General features: G+C 53.5%; 1 long non-coding RNA gene across 2 annotated transcripts; it reads left to right on the forward strand.

The window, feature by feature from the left end:
- LOC136107476 (uncharacterized) lies at nt 1-3,133 on the forward strand. 2 transcript variants are annotated; one of them, XR_010652285.2, is made up of 3 exons: nt 381-465; nt 1,636-1,763; nt 2,433-3,133. It is a non-coding gene; the product is annotated as an uncharacterized lncRNA (long non-coding RNA). The 2 variants fall into 2 exon arrangements; XR_011741268.1 differs by having other exon boundaries at nt 1-1,763.
- The last annotated feature ends 12,591 nt before the right edge of the window (nt 3,134-15,724 follow it).

The raw sequence follows: 15,724 nt of genomic DNA on the forward strand, positions 1-15,724 counted from the left end.
TCCATTGGCTCATCCCCACGCGGGGTTCTCCCAGGGGATGGGAGAAAGGCGCTGATTGGTCACCGTATAGCTGAGGAGAGGAAGGCACTGATTGGTCACTACCTTCCCGCCGAAGTTCGGCTTCCCAGTGTCAGGCGCTGATTCGCTAGCGCACCTGAGGTAGAAAAGGCGCTGATTGGTCGCCGTTTTCCCGCCGACGTTCGCCCACAGCAACGAAGCGCTGATTGGGCAGCGCGGCTGAGGCGGGCGGTTCGCCCATTGGCCGGAGGGCGGGCGGGGGGCAGGACCGGGCGGGACTACGAGGCGATAAATAGGTCGGCGCAGAGCGCTCGCAGGGCCAGAAAGGTGGTTGCGTCGGCGGCTGCTCGAGGTCCTCAGCGCTGACGAACCGGTTGAGCACCCCCCCCCCCCCCCCCCCCATTCGCCGTGGGACCCCGGGAGCGGCGGGAACGGCGGCCGGAATCAGTGAGCAGGCGGGCTGGGGCGGTCGTTACCGTGCGGTGTTAACCGGGGCTCGGCGGGTTCATGAGGGACCGCGGGCTGGGCTGTGCTGGGGGTTCTAAAGCCGCGGGTTTGTGACGGGGGGCGGGGATTAAGGCTCCCGCAGCCGCTTTAGCGGTTTAAATCGTGTTTAAAGCGGGAGGAGCCGGTCCGGGGATTTTCTCAGCAATCGGGGCTGGTTTGGGTCGAATTCGGCTTGTAAAAGGTTTTTTTAGGTATTTTTTTGGTTTTTTTGGGCGCCGATTTGTGCCAAAAGGCGCCTTTAAAATCCGTTCATTGACGGTGTGTCAGGAGAATTAAAGTTTAAACCTCGGGGGATCTGGGGCTTTTCCCTGGGATTTTGAGTCCAAATCAGGGTTTTTTTAGAGCCCGTATTTATTGAAATTATTATGTTTAGAGGTTTTATTTGGAACATCTCGGGCGGGTTGAGGCTCCTAGAATGTAATTGTTGATTTATTAATGTCACATCGCTGTGTTTGACTCCCGAGGGCGCTGAGCGCGTTCAGTGCGGATCCGGGGGGGGGGGGGAGGAGCCGTTTTGGGGCCGTTTGGGTCTAAATCGGCTTTTAAAAAGTTTATGTAACGCGGTTAAAGTTTGAGGAGCCGATTTGCGACTTCAAAGGTTTTTGAATCTACTTATTGATAAGAATTTATACAGTGGATTAATATTTAAAGACCGGGGGGCGATCTGGGGAGTCCAAATGCGGCTTTTTCCTTTAACCACTTGTTAATTTAAACTATAACATTGAAACGGGGCTTTCTGAGATTTTGAGTTCGTTTTTTTTTTTTTTTTGAGCATTTTGGGCGGTTCTGAGGCTCCTAAAGCCGCTTAATTGTTTAAATTATTAATTGTGGAAACAATTTAAATAGTTTTTGAGATAAGTGTGTGAATTATTGTATTTAAAGTCGGGAGGGGCATTTCGTTGCTTTTTGAGGGGTTTTGGGGCTGAATTCACTTTACTGAACGTGTCCGGAGCTGGAGGTCCCAGATCTGGTGCTGATTTGGACCCCAAAAAAAGCTTTTAAAATCTATTTATGGATAATTTACTGAATTAATATTTAAGCAGGAACAAATTCGGCTTTTTTAACCCGCCGCCGTTTTGTCTCCCCCTCCCGTTCTCCCCTCACGCTGAGGGGGCCGAGGAGGCGCTCGCTGATTGGCCGGTGCCGTCTGGCGGGAAAGCCTCCACTGACTGTGCCCCGCGCGGCTGTCTCCGAGGAGAGAAAGGTGCTGATTGGTCGCTGCCTCTGAGGAGAGGAAGGTGCTGATTGGTCGCCGCCTCCCTAAACCCACTTAATTGTTTACATTGTATTTTAAAATTTATTTTTATTTTTTAATTTAGTTTAATTTACATTTAAATTCTTTAATTTAATTTAATATATTTCAATTTAATTTATTTATTAAATAATATATTAACATTAAATATATAAAATCAATATAGTAATATACTAATATAAATGATATTATTTGATGAATAGTAGAAATATATATAATATATAATCTGATACAATGAACTAATCAACTAATATTCATTGATATTACTTAATGTAATTAATATTTAATATATAATGACATATATAACATAATGTATTAATAATTATATTCATTATATAATATTAATATCTATATTAATATATATAATTACTATGTAATGTATCTAATCTATTTTTACATATATATCTTATTATATAAAGCTGTGAGGGACCATATTTGGGTGGGTCTTTGAGATTTTTAAGGCTGTTTGGTCTCAAATTCAATTTACTTGATTTTGGGGCTGTTTTTAGGATTATTTGTTGTCAAGGAAGCTTTTAAGATCCATTTTTTGGCAAATAATTTGCCCACTAAGTTAAGATTGAAGTGGGGGGATTTGAGGCTGTTTGACAGGACTGTGACACAAATAACGGCCCTTTCCTTCCCTTTCCTCCTGCAGCTCCTGCTCAGAGAACAGTGAAGGCAGCCTGGCCGCTCCCCGCTCCGGCTGACCGCGCCCCTCCCCCCCCCGCTCCGGCTGACCGCGCCCCCCCCGCCCCGCTCCGGCTGACCGCGCCCCCCCCCGCCCCGCTCCGGCTGACCGCGCCCCCCCCCCCCCCCCCCCGCTCCAGCTGCCCGCGCCCCCCCTGCTCCGGCTGACCGCGCCCACCCCCCCCCCCAACTCCGGCTGACCGCGCGCGCCCCCCCCTCCGCGCCTGACTGTTCCTCCACTGCACACCATGGTGGGGAAGCGGAGGGGATCACAAGGGTCTATGGGGTGGTGTGGGTGTCAGGGGGGCTGTGGGGGCAATGGGGCTGTTGTGGGATGAAAGAAGCTGAACCCCCTGCAGGTGAGTGACCCACACACTGACCCACAGCACCCCATAGCACCTCCACTCTGCCCTATAGATCCACAGCACTGCCCCACAGCACCCTATAGCTCTTGCTTGCTATCCCACAGCACCCCATAGCTTCTCCACTCTGCCCCATACATCTACAGCAGTGCCACAGAGTACCTGATTTGTCTTCAGTCTGCCCCATGGATGCAGAGTGCTGCCCTACAGAACCCTATAGCTCCTGTACTCTGCCCTATAGACCCACAGTACTGCCCCACAATGCTCCATAGCTCCTACACTCTGCCCCATAGACCCACAACACTGCCTCACAGGACCCCAGACATCGTCCGCTCTGCCCCATAGATCCACAGAAGTGCCCAACACCCCACAGCTGCTCCATTCTGCCCCATAGAGCCACAGTGCTGCCCCACAACACTCCATTGCTCCTGCACTCTGCCCCATAGATGCCCAGTACTGCCCCACAGCACCATATAGCTCCTGTGCTCTGACCCATACATCCACAGCAGTGCCCCAGAGTACCTCATTTCTTCCACTCTGCCCTATAGATGCCCAGTACTGCCCCACAGCACCAAATAGCTGCTGTACTCTGCCCCATACATCCATAGCAGTGCCTCACAGCACCCCATACTGACCTTGCCCCATAGACCCACACTACTGCCTCACAGGACCCCATAGGACTCTACTCTGCCCCTTAGACCCAGAGAGCTGCCCCATAGCAGCCTTTAGGTGCTGCATTCTGCCCCATAGGTGCAAAGTGCTGCCCCACAGCACCCCACACCTCTGTCCACCTGACCACCCTTCCCCCCCCGACCACGCCTGCACTGCCTACTATGGGTGGGTCACAAGGGTCTATGGGGTGGCTGTGGGGGTCAGGGGGGCTATGGGGTCAATGGGGCTGTTGTGGGGTGAAACACCCCTGAAGAGGCTGAAACCCTGCAGGTGAGTGACCCACACACTGACCCACAGCACCCCATAGCACCTCTACTCTGCCCTGTAGATCCACAGCACCCTGTAGCCGCTCTAATCTGCCCTATACAGACACACCACCCCGTAGCTGATTTTACTCTGCCCCATAAATGGACAGCACTGCTCCACAGCACCCTATGTCTCCACTCTGCCCCATAGATGCACAGTGCTGTTCCACAGCACCCCATATCTTGTTCACTCTGCCCTATAGACCCACAGTGTAACCCCACAGCACCCCATGGCTCCTCTGCCCTATAGATCAACAGCACTGTTCCAGAAAACACCATAGCTGCTTCACACTCGCCCATAGGCCAGCAATGCTGCCCCACAGCACACTGTAGCTCCTGCACTCTGCTGCATAGACCCACAGCAGTGCCCCACAGCACCCCACACATCTGGTCTACCCTATACATCCACAGCACTGCTCTGCAGCACCATATAGTTCCAGCACTGTGCCTCATTAATATTTAGCACCTCACAGTTTCTGCATTCTGCCCATAGATCCATATTCCTGGGTCCCTTCACCCCACCAGATGTCCTGGGTTGCGATGCTGCGTGGGGCCCTGCACACAACGGAGACAATGAGGACAGCATGGCTGCTGGGCTCCACCCTGCTTGGAATCCCAGATGACTGGGGGGGCGAGGCTGGTGCCCATGCTGGCACTGCCGCAGGGGCTGTTTTTCTGGGCTGTGCTCTGGTGGCAGCTCCTGGCTGTATCAGCTGCTCCCATTGGCTACCCCTGTGGCCCTGCACTGTGCTCTGCCCTGTGCCCTCCCTGCCAATGGGAACAAGATGGCAACCCTGATGGGCGTGGCCACCTTGGCTGCTGTGTCTCTGCTGGTGGCTGGGGCTATGGATGTCGTGGCTGCCAAGCCTGTACTGGGAGGGTGGGGCTGAGGTGGGCGGAGCCTGCATAGTGTGGCCATTTTGGGGCCCAAGGTGGGTGGTGGGACTCATGACTCTGGTTACCCATGGGGGCCATCTTGGAAAAGGGTAGTACTGTGCTGCTGCCATCCTCACTTGGCTCACCCACGGCCATGTTGGGGGATTTTTAACTTGGTTTTGGGGCCAATTCTCACCCAATAAAATTAAAAAATGTAAAAAAACCCGTAAGCGTGTGGTTTGTTCTGTTTCCAGTGAATGATTTGGGGGTGGGGTTTGGGGTTGAGGGTGGGGCTGAAGATGTGGCTGGGGCCACTGCCAACTCCACCCTCCCCCAAGCTCAGTCCCCCCAATGTGCCTCCCTCGAGGGGTGTGTCCCAACCAGGCCCCACCCCCTTTCTAAGCACCCCGCCCTCCCTGTTGGGCTCCTCCCCCTTGACCCACGTTTCAACCCCCATTCGTGGGCTCCCTGACAGGGCATGACAGGGACTGACAAAGCTCCAGAAAGCCCAACAGAGCCCGACAGGTCTCGACACTGCCTGACAAAGCCCGAGAGAGTTTGACGGATCCTCACAGAGCCTGACAAAGCTTGACAGAGGCCAACAGGACCCGTCAGGGCCTGACAAATCTTGTCAGTTCCTGATAGAGCCTTGATATGTATGACAGAGCCCTGGGGGTCTCAACAGAGCCTGAGAAATCTTGACAGGGCTCAGCAGAGCCCAACAGCTCTCGACAGAGCCCTACAGAGCCCACCAAAGCCTGACAGAGTCTGACACACCCCAAGAGGTCTCGACAGGGCTTGACAAAAACCGACAGTGTCTGACAGAGCCTGACAGGAGTGCAGGTGCTGTCATTTCCAGTGAGGGCCCAGGTGATTTGATAAGGGTGGTAGATGGGCCCTGGGGTGATTGACGCCCTCCCCTTTCTCAGGGGATTGTGGGAAGGGGGTGGGTGGGGCTCAGAGTAGTTGAGCCCCAGCCCCTGAGCGGGGAGCTCATTCTGCTCCAGGACTGCTTGGGTGCTGGTTGTTTGCTACTTCTTCAACAGTCGGCAGCTGTTGAGCTGTTTAAGGTACATAGGCCGATGTGTTTTGCGAAGTGGAGGTGCCTGTTTGACGTAAGATCTTCAGGAGCAGCAAAGGTTCAGCAGCAGCTATAGTAGAAGGTATGTTTGTAACTATGTTTCATTTATTGAATCAATGCCTGGTGCTTTGCGTTTTCCCAAAATTCTTGACTGCTATGAAGACGGAGCGTACTTTTTTGGTTTGTATTGCTGTATTAATAGTTGCTGATATAATCTTTCCTCCTAGGACTGATGCTCAGGTTATCTAGCAGGGGTTAGGATGAGCACCTTGTATCTACAGATGGAGTTTTACCATTTCTGAAGGAAGCAGCAGGGCCATAGGGCAGAGTGTCTTTCAGGCTATGGGGTGGCTCATCGCCTCCCTGATCACCCACAGAACAGTGTGTTGTCCGCAGAACCTTTGCACGGTGTGGTGGTCCCTGGTAGATCATTCAAATGTACCTCCAGGAACTCAGCCAAGGTGAGCAATGCCTCGTGGACTAGTACTGATAAACATCATCTGAGTGCTCATTATTGTGTGTGTGTTTTCTTATTGCGGGTGGTGAAGGGGAAAGCGGCAACTGCAGGAAGATCCCTGTGAGCTCACGTGGTGTTTTCCTCTGTTGGGGATGAATTCAGTCCCTTGGCCCTCTGAAAGCTAAGTGGAGGCACGAGGGCTGGGAAGGGGGTGGGAATTGCAGGGAGGGAGTTTAAAGCTCTCATAGGGGAAAGGGCCGTCCAGGAACAGTCCCCTTTGGGAGGGCAAAGGGTGCAGGTTTTCGGCTCCTTTGTATTCTAGGGTTGCAGTAGAGGCTCCTCGCCTCACCAGTGTCTCCCTGTAGATTATTTTGATTGATGCCTCTCTGGTCTCGGAGTCGTTTTCGTTGCGGAGCGTTTTTGGCGCCATTGCCGTCGCGTTGTCCTTAACGTTCTGTGGAGCGTGTGTCTGCGCGTGTGCGCATTTGGCTCGGAGCTGCTCTGCCCGGAGGTGTGGAGTCAGGGCTGGGTGCACTGAGCTCTAGGAGTCCATGGTGTCATGGTCTGTTCGGTGATGGACTCGTGATGCTTTTTTAACCTTCATCTCAGAGTGGAAAATTAAGGCGACCAAAAAGCCAAGGGGTTATAATTCAATCAAGCAGTGTTACTTTATCAATTTGCCTGTAAAGCGGCACGTGATAGAGAGAGAGAGTGAGAAAAGAAAGGGGAAAGAAACAGGGAAAAGTAAAGGAAAATATGAGAAATGAGGTTGGATTTATCACCAGTCCAGTTCCAGAAGCGTTCCTCTGGTCTCCAGTCCTGTAGAGTCCTGCCGGTCCTACGCCGTGGTTCGGGATCCTCTGGCGATAAGACCTTCAACGGTGTCCATTCTGGTCTCATCTTTTATGTTTCTTCAACCCCCCTTGCTCCCATTGTTTTAGGTCAGTCTCCAACTTGATTTCGCAGACCAGGCTCGTACTGCGCAGGCTCGAGAGATTCACGCTTTCTTTTGCCAACGCTTACGTGTCCAGCATTCAGGGGTCTTTCTCTGGTCCATCGGGTGACCTCAGGACCCTTGGCAAGCTTCTGGGCATGCTCCTTTTTGTGGACCATTGTTTGGGGGAGCAGGTGGGGGACACATGTAACTGAGGCTGCAGGTCCTCAGCTACGTGGGCAGATGTCTTTGGAGAAGTGGAGGGGTCTCTTTGAGTTAAGAGCTTCAGGGGCAGCAAAGGTTTAGTAGCAGCTGTGGTGGAAAGTATGTTTGTAACTATGTTTCATTAATTGATTCAATTCCAGGTGCTTTGCATTTTTGCAAAATTCCTGATTGTAATGAAAATGGAGTGTTGGTTATTGTATTTCATTTTCTATCTGCTCCCTAGAAAATCTAAGTTGAAATCCATACTCAGTCCCATTGCAGGTGCAATAGCATCAATAAAGTGCAGGTGCTGTCACTTCCAGTGACATTCCAGGTAATTTGAAAAGGGTCCTGGGGGGGGCCTGGGGTGATTGACCCCCTCCCCTTTCCCCAGGGATTGTGGGAAGGGGGTGGGCGGGGCTCAGGATATTTGAGCCCCAGTCCCCAGGTAGGGAGCTCATTCTGCTCTAGGGCGGCTTGGGTGCTGGTCCTCCGCCGCTCTTTCAGCAGTCAGCAGCTTTTGAGCCGTTTAAGCTACATGGGCAGATGTCTTTGGACAAGCGGAGGTGTCTGTTTGAGGTAAGAGTTTCAGGGACAGTGAAGGTTTGACAATAGCTGTAGTAGAAAAGTTGTTTGTCATTATGTTTCATTTGTTGATTCATTTCCAGGTGCTTTGCATTTTCCCCAAATTCCTGACTACAATGAAGATGGCGTGTTATTTTTTGGTTTGTATTGCTGTATTAATAGTTGTTAATATAATCTCTTCTGCTGGAAGGGCGTCTTGTCTCCAGAACCTTTGCGGCGTGCAGTGGCCCCCGGTAGATCATTCAAATGTACCTCCCAGAACTCAGCCAAGGTGAGCGATTACTCGTAGGCTACTACCGATAAGTATTATTTGTGTGCTCAATAGTGTGCCTGTCCTTGCTTTCCTTACTGTAGGTGGTGATGGAGAAAGTGACAACTGCAGGAAGATCCCTGTTAGCACACGTGGTGTTTTCCTTTATCGAAGATGGATTCGGTCCCTTGGCCCTCTAAAAGTTAAGTGGAGGCACGAGGGCTGGGAAGGGGCTGGGAACTGCAGGGTGGGTTTAAACTTCTCAGACGGAAAAGGGCAGTCCAGGAACAGACCCCTTTGGGAGGGTAAGGGGTCCAGGGAACTGATGCCAGCTTGTGTGGGGCAGGGCACCTTCAGCCTGGGTCTGTTGTCGTGTACTTTGGGAAGCCTGCCTTGCGCCTGCCAGATGATCCTGGGGTCTCGTTGTGCTCCAGGGGCACAAAAGGCATATTTTTTTTTTGTATTAGCAGCCGAACATGTGGATAGTCCTTGTATTTTAGACACTTCTGGTCAGTTGTGTTTATGGTGTAGTTCTGGGCTGCAACAGCAGCTCTGCTCTCTACCCATCCAGTCTCAGGGACTGGCGCTCCTTCCCAGCATCTTGAAGTTTTTAAGTTTTGCAGCAGTTTCTTGTGTGTGCCACCATCTCTGTTTGTTCGGTTTTGCCAGTACCACTGTCTCTGTTTGGTTATGCCAGCGCTGCTGTCTCTGTCTGTGAAGTTCGGCCTCCTTTTTTTCCTGGGGTTGCAGTAGAGGCTCCTCGCCTCACCCCTGCCTCCCTGCAGGTTCTTTTCATAGACGCAGTCTCTGGTTTGGAGTTGTTTACTGCTGTTGCCATCGCATTGTCTATAACGTTCTGTGGAGCCTTTTTCTGCACATAGGCGCATTTGGCTTGGAGCTGCTCTGCCCGGAAGTTTGTAGTCTGGGTTGGGTGGACTGAGCTGTAGGAGTCTATGATTGATCTGTGGACGTGTTAAATTGTGCAGGCAAAGGTTGTGCAGTCATCTGGGATGGGGCAGGAGAGGGGACAGTCCCTTCCCCAGTGTTTTAGGGACTTGATTAGAGCTTCTGGTGGGATTCCTGAATAGAAAGCAGACCTGTAGAATGGTCAAGCTGTAGATGAGCCCCTGGGTGACTTGTTGAACAACTTCATTTCAGATACAGAGGAGCAACGTGGCACAAAAAGGCAACAGAAGAGGCGAGCAGAGCGCCGTAAGCAGGTGGGACGGTGCGTGGTGCCAGCAAGAAGACGTGCTGTGTGGCTGTATGTAACTTTGGTCGTTTGTCTATTTTATAGGTGTGAAGTAAAGAGGAAAGCTGGGTATCTGCACCGCAGCTCCTCGGGCAAGGTGAATAATGAGTGCTGGCCGAAGCATCAGCTCGTTTGAGGTCCCGTGTTGCTGCTGCAGGTATGAGCGTCCTTTGGTTGTGTTTTACAGGCGGTAGCTGAACCTCTTTGTGGTCAACAGCGTGGCAGTCCAAAGCAAGGGCGGGCAGGCGGGCGAGCGGCCCAGGTAAGGGAGGGGGAGGCGGGCCCGTCCGCGGGCAGGCTGTGCTTCCGGGCAGCGTCCGAGCGGGTGCCTTTGTTTTTGCAGGTGCCGCAGACGAGCTCGGAGGAGCGAAGCCGCACGCCGACCAGCAGCAGCCGAGAAGGTGAGGCAGCGGTGGGAGCTGAGGAGCCCAGTGTCGCGTGGTGACTCGGTTCAGCGTTTCTTTCTTATTTTGCAGGCCCCTTTTGGGCCCTTTGGGCTTGGAGGAGCGTTTTCGGTGAGCTGGGGTAGGGGCTCAGAAGAGCATGGGGCTGGGGACTCACTCCAAGCGCTACGGTTCTTTTGTTTCTCGCTGTCTTAGGCGTCACGAGCGATGCGGGTTTCTGACTGTGCCCGAGGCACCACACGCTGAGCGGAACGCCGTGGAACTTAGCAGGAGGTGGGTGCTGCGGAAGGGGTCGGCGTTCACCCCGCCATACTGTGTGCTGGCACGGCTCGGTGAGCGTGTGTTTTCTCGTGTTACTGTAGATGTTGAAGAGGAACCCGGCGATGCGGGGAGATCCCTGTTAGCGCATGTGGCGTTTTCTCTGTTGAAGACGGATTCGGTCCCTTGGCCCTCTTAAAGATAAGTGGAGGCACGGGGGCTGGGAAGAGGCTGGGAATCGCAGGGAGGGGGGTAAAGTTCTGATAAGGGAAAGGGCCGTCCAGGATAAGTCCCCTTTGGGTGGGTAAAGGGCCCAGGGAATTTACAGTGCGATACCAGCATGTGCCGGGCAGGGCAGCTCCAGCCTCTGTGTGTGGTGTTGTGTAGCTTGGGAAGCCTGCCTTGCGCCTGTCAGACGATCCTGGGGTCTCGTTGTGCTCGAGGGGCCCAAGAGGCATCTCGGGTGCCATCCTGGGATCTGGAATGCTGGTCCTAATTGGCATAGTGCCAATCGGGTGCTGGATTCTTGTATCAGCAGCAGAAAGCGTGGATGGTTCTTGCATTTTGGGTGTTTCTGGTCAGTTGTGATTTATGGTGTCATTCTGGGCTGCATCAGCAGCTCTGCTCTCTACCTGTCCAGTGTAAGGGACTGGCACTTCAAGATGTTGGGAAGAAGTTCTTAGGTCGTGCCGCCGCCTCTGTGTGTTTGCGCCAGTGCTGCTGTCTTGTAAGGGGCCGTGACGTTTGGCTCCTTTTTTTTCTGGGATTGTGATAGAGGCTCCTCGCCTTACTAATTGGGTGTAATAATTGGGTGCTGGTTTTCTTGTATCAGCAGACGAAAGTGTGGATGGTTCTTGTGCCTTGGAAGTCGCTGGTCAGTTGTGTTTTCTGGTATCGCTGAGGGCTGCGTCGGCAGCTCTGCTCTCTACCTATCCAGTCTCAGGGACTGGCACTTCAAGATGCTGGGAAGAAGTTATTAGTTCTTGCAGCAGCTTCTTGTGTTTGCGCTGTCTCTGTGTGTTTGCGCCAGTGCCGCCGTCTCACAAGGGGCCAAGACGATTGGCTCAGTTTTATTGTGGGGTTGTAGTAGAGACTCCTTGCCTCACCACTGCCTCCCTGTAGGTTTTTGGACGGTGCCGTGTCTGCTTTTGGCGTCTTTGTTGTGGAGCGTTTTTTGGTGGCGTTTCCGTCGTGTTGTCTATTGCGTTCTGTGGAGCGTCTGTCTGCACGTGTGCACAGTTGGCTGAGAGCTGCTCTGCCCGGAGGTTTGGAGTCTGGGGTGGATGCACTGCGCTGTAGGAGTCCACGGTTAATCTGTGGACGTGTTAAATTGTGTAGGCAAAGGCTGTGCAGTCATCTGGGAAGGAGTAGCCGTGGGCAGTGGGGGGGACAGTCCCTTCCCCAGTGTTTTAGGGACGCAATTAGAGCTTCTGATGGGATTCCTGAATAGAAAGCAGACCTGTGGAATGGTCAAGCTGTAGATGAGCTCCTGGGTGACTTGTTGAATAACGTGATTTCAGATGCAGAGGGACAACTTGGCACAAAAAAGCCACGGAAGAGGCGAGCAGAGCGCCGTCAGCAGGAGGCTTTTAAGTGCACCATCAGAATTGGAGCGAAATTCCACTTGACGTTGCTGCTGTCGGTCTTGGCTTTCACTGGTTTCCCCACGGCTCCCTAATGTTCGGGAGTTCAGAGTGGGCATTTTTTTTCCCCAAGGAGAGGCTATGCTTAAAAATGAGTTTGTTTCCTCAAAGAAGTGCAAGTCCGTTTGTGTAACCCAAGCCTAGTCAGGTTGTGTTTTACGGGCGGTAGCTGAACCTCTTTGTGGTCAACAGCGTGGCAGTCCAAAGCAAGGGCGGGCAGGCGGGCGAGCGGCCCAGGTAAGGGCGGGGGAGGCGGGCCCGTCCGCGGGCAGGCTGTGCTTCCGGGCAGCGTCCGAGCGGGTGCCTTTGTTTTTGCAGGTGCCGCAGACGAGCTCGGAGGAGCGAAGCCGCACGCCGACCAGCAGCAGCCGAGAAGGTGAGGCGGCGGTGGGAGTTGAGGAGCCCAGTGTCGCGTGGTGACTCGGTTCAGCGTTTCTTTCTTATTTTGCAGGCCCCTTTTGGGCCCTTTGGGCTTGGAGGAGCGTTTTCGGTGAGCTGGGGTAGGGGCTCAGAAGAGCATGGGGCTGGGGGCTCACTCCAAGCGCTACGGTTCTTTTGTTTCTCGCTGTCTTAGGCGTCACGAGCGATGCGGGTTTCTGACTGCGCCCGAGGCACCACACGTTGAGCGGAACGCCGTGGATCTTAGCAGGAGGTGGGTGCTGCGGAAGGGGTCGGCGTTCACCCCGCGATACTGTGTGCTGGCACGGCTCGGTGAGCGTGTGTTTTCTCGTGTTACTGTAGATGTTGAAGAGGAACCCGGCGATGTGGGGAGATCCCTGTTAGCGCACGTGGCGTTTTCTCTGTTGAAGACGGATTCGGTCCCTTGGCCCTCTTAAAGATAAGTGGAGGCAAGGGGGCTGGGAAGAGGCTGGGAATCGCAGGGAGGGGGGTAAAGTTCTGATAAGGGAAAGGGCCGTCCAGGAAAAGTCCCCTGTGGGTGGGTAAAGGGCCCAGGGAATTTACAGTGCGATACCAGCATGTGCCGGGCAGGGCAGCTCCAGCCTCTGTGTGTGGTGTTGTGTAGCTTGGGAAGCCTGCCTTGCGCCTGTCAGACGATCCTGGGGTCTCGTTGTGCTCGAGGGGCCCAAGAGGCATCTCGGGTGCCATCCTGGGATCTGGAATGCTGGTCCTAATTGGCATAGTGCCAATCGGGTGCTGGATTCTTGTATCAGCAGCAGAAAGCGTGGATGGTTCTTGCATTTTGGGTGTTTCTGGTCAGTTGTGATTTATGGTGTCATTCTGGGCTGCATCAGCAGCTCTGCTCTCTACCCGTCCAGTGTAAGGGACTGGCACTTCAAGATGTTGGGAAGAAGTTCTTAGGTCGTGCCGCCGCCTCTGTGTGTTTGCGCCAGTGCTGCTGTCTTGTAAGGGGCCGTGACGTTTGGCTCCTTTTTTTTCTGGGATTGTGATAGAGGCTCCTCGCCTTACTAATTGGGTGTAATAATTGGGTGCTGGTTTTCTTGTATCAGCAGACGAAAGTGTGGACGGTTCTTGTGCCTTGGAAGTCGCTGGTCAGTTGTGTTTTCTGGTATCGCTGAGGGCTGCGTCGGCAGCTCTGCTCTCTACCTATCCAGTCTCAGGGACTGGCACTTCAAGATGCTGGGAAGAAGTTATTAGTTCTTGCAGCAGCTTCTTGTGTTTGCGCTGTCTCTGTGTGTTTGCGCCAGTGCCGCCGTCTCACAAGGGGCCAAGACGATTGGCTCAGTTTTATTGTGGGGTTGTAGTAGAGACTCCTTGCCTCACCACCGCCTCCCTGTAGGTTTTTGGACGGTGCCGTGTCTGCTTTTGGCGTCTTTGTTGTGGAGCGTTTTTTGGTGGCGTTTCCGTCGTGTTGTCTATTGCGTTCTGTGGAGCGTCTGTCTGCACGTGTGCACAGTTGGCTGAGAGCTGCTCTGCCCGGAGGTTTGGAGTCTGGGGTGGATGCACTGAGCTGTAGGAGTCCACGGTTAATCTGTGGACGTGTTAAATTGTGTAGGCAAAGGCTGTGCAGTCATCTGGGAAGGAGTAGCCGTGGGCAGTGGGGGGGACAGTCCCTTCCCCAGTGTTTTAGGGACGCAATTAGAGCTTCTGATGGGATTCCTGAATAGAAAGCAGACCTGTGGAATGGTCAAGCTGTAGATGAGCTCCTGGGTGACTTGTTGAATAACGTGATTTCAGATGCAGAGGGACAACTTGGCACAAAAAAGCCACGGAAGAGGCGAGCAGAGCGCCGTCAGCAGGAGGCTTTTAAGTGCACCATCAGAATTGGAGCGAAATTCCACTTGACGTTGCTGCTGTCGGTCTTGGCTTTCACTGGTTTCCCCACGGCTCCCTAATGTTCGGGAGTTCAGAGTGGGCATTTTTTTTCCCCAAGGAGAGGCTATGCTTAAAAATGAGTTTGTTTCCTCAAAGAAGTGCAAGTCCGTTTGTGTAACCCGAGCCTAGTCAGGTTGTGTTTTACGGGCGGTAGCTGAACCTCTTTGTGGTCAACAGCGTGGCAGTCCAAAGCAAGGGCGGGCAGGCGGGCGAGCGGCCCAGGTAAGGGAGGGGGAGGCGGGCCCGTCCGCGGGCAGGCTGTGCTTCCGGGCAGCGTCCGAGCGGGTGCCTTTGTTTTTGCAGGTGCCGCAGACGAGCTCGGAGGAGCGAAGCCGCACGCCGACCAGCAGCAGCCGAGAAGGTGAGGCGGCGGTGGGAGTTGAGGAGCCCAGTGTCGCGTGGTGACTCGGTTCAGCGTTTCTTTCTTATTTTGCAGGCCCCTTTTGGGCCCTTTGGGCTTGGAGGAGCGTTTTCGGTGAGCTGGGGTAGGGGCTCAGAAGAGCATGGGGCTGGGGGCTCACTCCAAGCGCTACGGTTCTTTTGTTTCTCGCTGTCTTAGGCGTCACGAGCGATGCGGGTTTCTGACTGCGCCCGAGGCACCACACGTTGAGCGGAACGCCGTGGATCTTAGCAGGAGGTGGGTGCTGCGGAAGGGGTCGGCGTTCACCCCGCGATACTGTGTGCTGGCACGGCTCGGTGAGCGTGTGTTTTCTCGTGTTACTGTAGATGTTGAAGAGGAACCCGGCGATGTGGGGAGATCCCTGTTAGCGCACGTGGCGTTTTCTCTGTTGAAGACGGATTCGGTCCCTTGGCCCTCTTAAAGATAAGTGGAGGCAAGGGGGCTGGGAAGAGGCTGGGAATCGCAGGGAGGGGGGTAAAGTTCTGATAAGGGAAAGGGCCGTCCAGGAAAAGTCCCCTGTGGGTGGGTAAAGGGCCCAGGGAATTTACAGTGCGATACCAGCATGTGCCGGGCAGGGCAGCTCCAGCCTCTGTGTGTGGTGTTGTGTAGCTTGGGAAGCCTGCCTTGCGCCTGTCAGACGATCCTGGGGTCTCGTTGTGCTCGAGGGGCCCAAGAGGCATCTCGGGTGCCATCCTGGGATCTGGAATGCTGGTCCTAATTGGCATAGTGCCAATCGGGTGCTGGATTCTTGTATCAGCAGCAGAAAGCGTGGATGGTTCTTGCATTTTGGGTGTTTCTGGTCAGTTGTGATTTATGGTGTCATTCTGGGCTGCATCAGCAGCTCTGCTCTCTACCCGTCCAGTGTAAGGGACTGGCACTTCAAGATGTTGGGAAGAAGTTCTTAGGTCGTGCCGCCGTCTCTGTGTGTTTGCGCCAGTGCTGCTGTCTTGTAAGGGGCCGTGACGTTTGGCTCCTTTTTTTTCTGGGATTGTGATAGAGGCTCCTCGCCTTACTAATTGGGTGTAATAATTGGGTGCTGGTTTTCTTGTATCAGCAGACGAAAGTGTGGACGGTTCTTGTGCCTTGGAAGTCGCTGGTCAGTTGTGCTTTCTGGTATCGCTGAGGGCTGCGTCGGCAGCTCTGCTCTCTACCTATCCAGTCTCAGGGACTGGCACTTCAAGATGCTGGGAAGAAGTTATTAGTTCTTGCAGCAGCTTCTTGTGTTTGCGCTGTCTCTGTGTGTTTGCGCCAGTGCCGCCGTCTCACAAGGGGCCAAGACGAT

The sequence above is a fragment of the Patagioenas fasciata genome, chromosome 13 (genome assembly GCF_037038585.1).
Source record: "Patagioenas fasciata isolate bPatFas1 chromosome 13, bPatFas1.hap1, whole genome shotgun sequence".
Lineage (NCBI taxonomy): Eukaryota > Metazoa > Chordata > Aves > Columbiformes > Columbidae > Patagioenas > Patagioenas fasciata.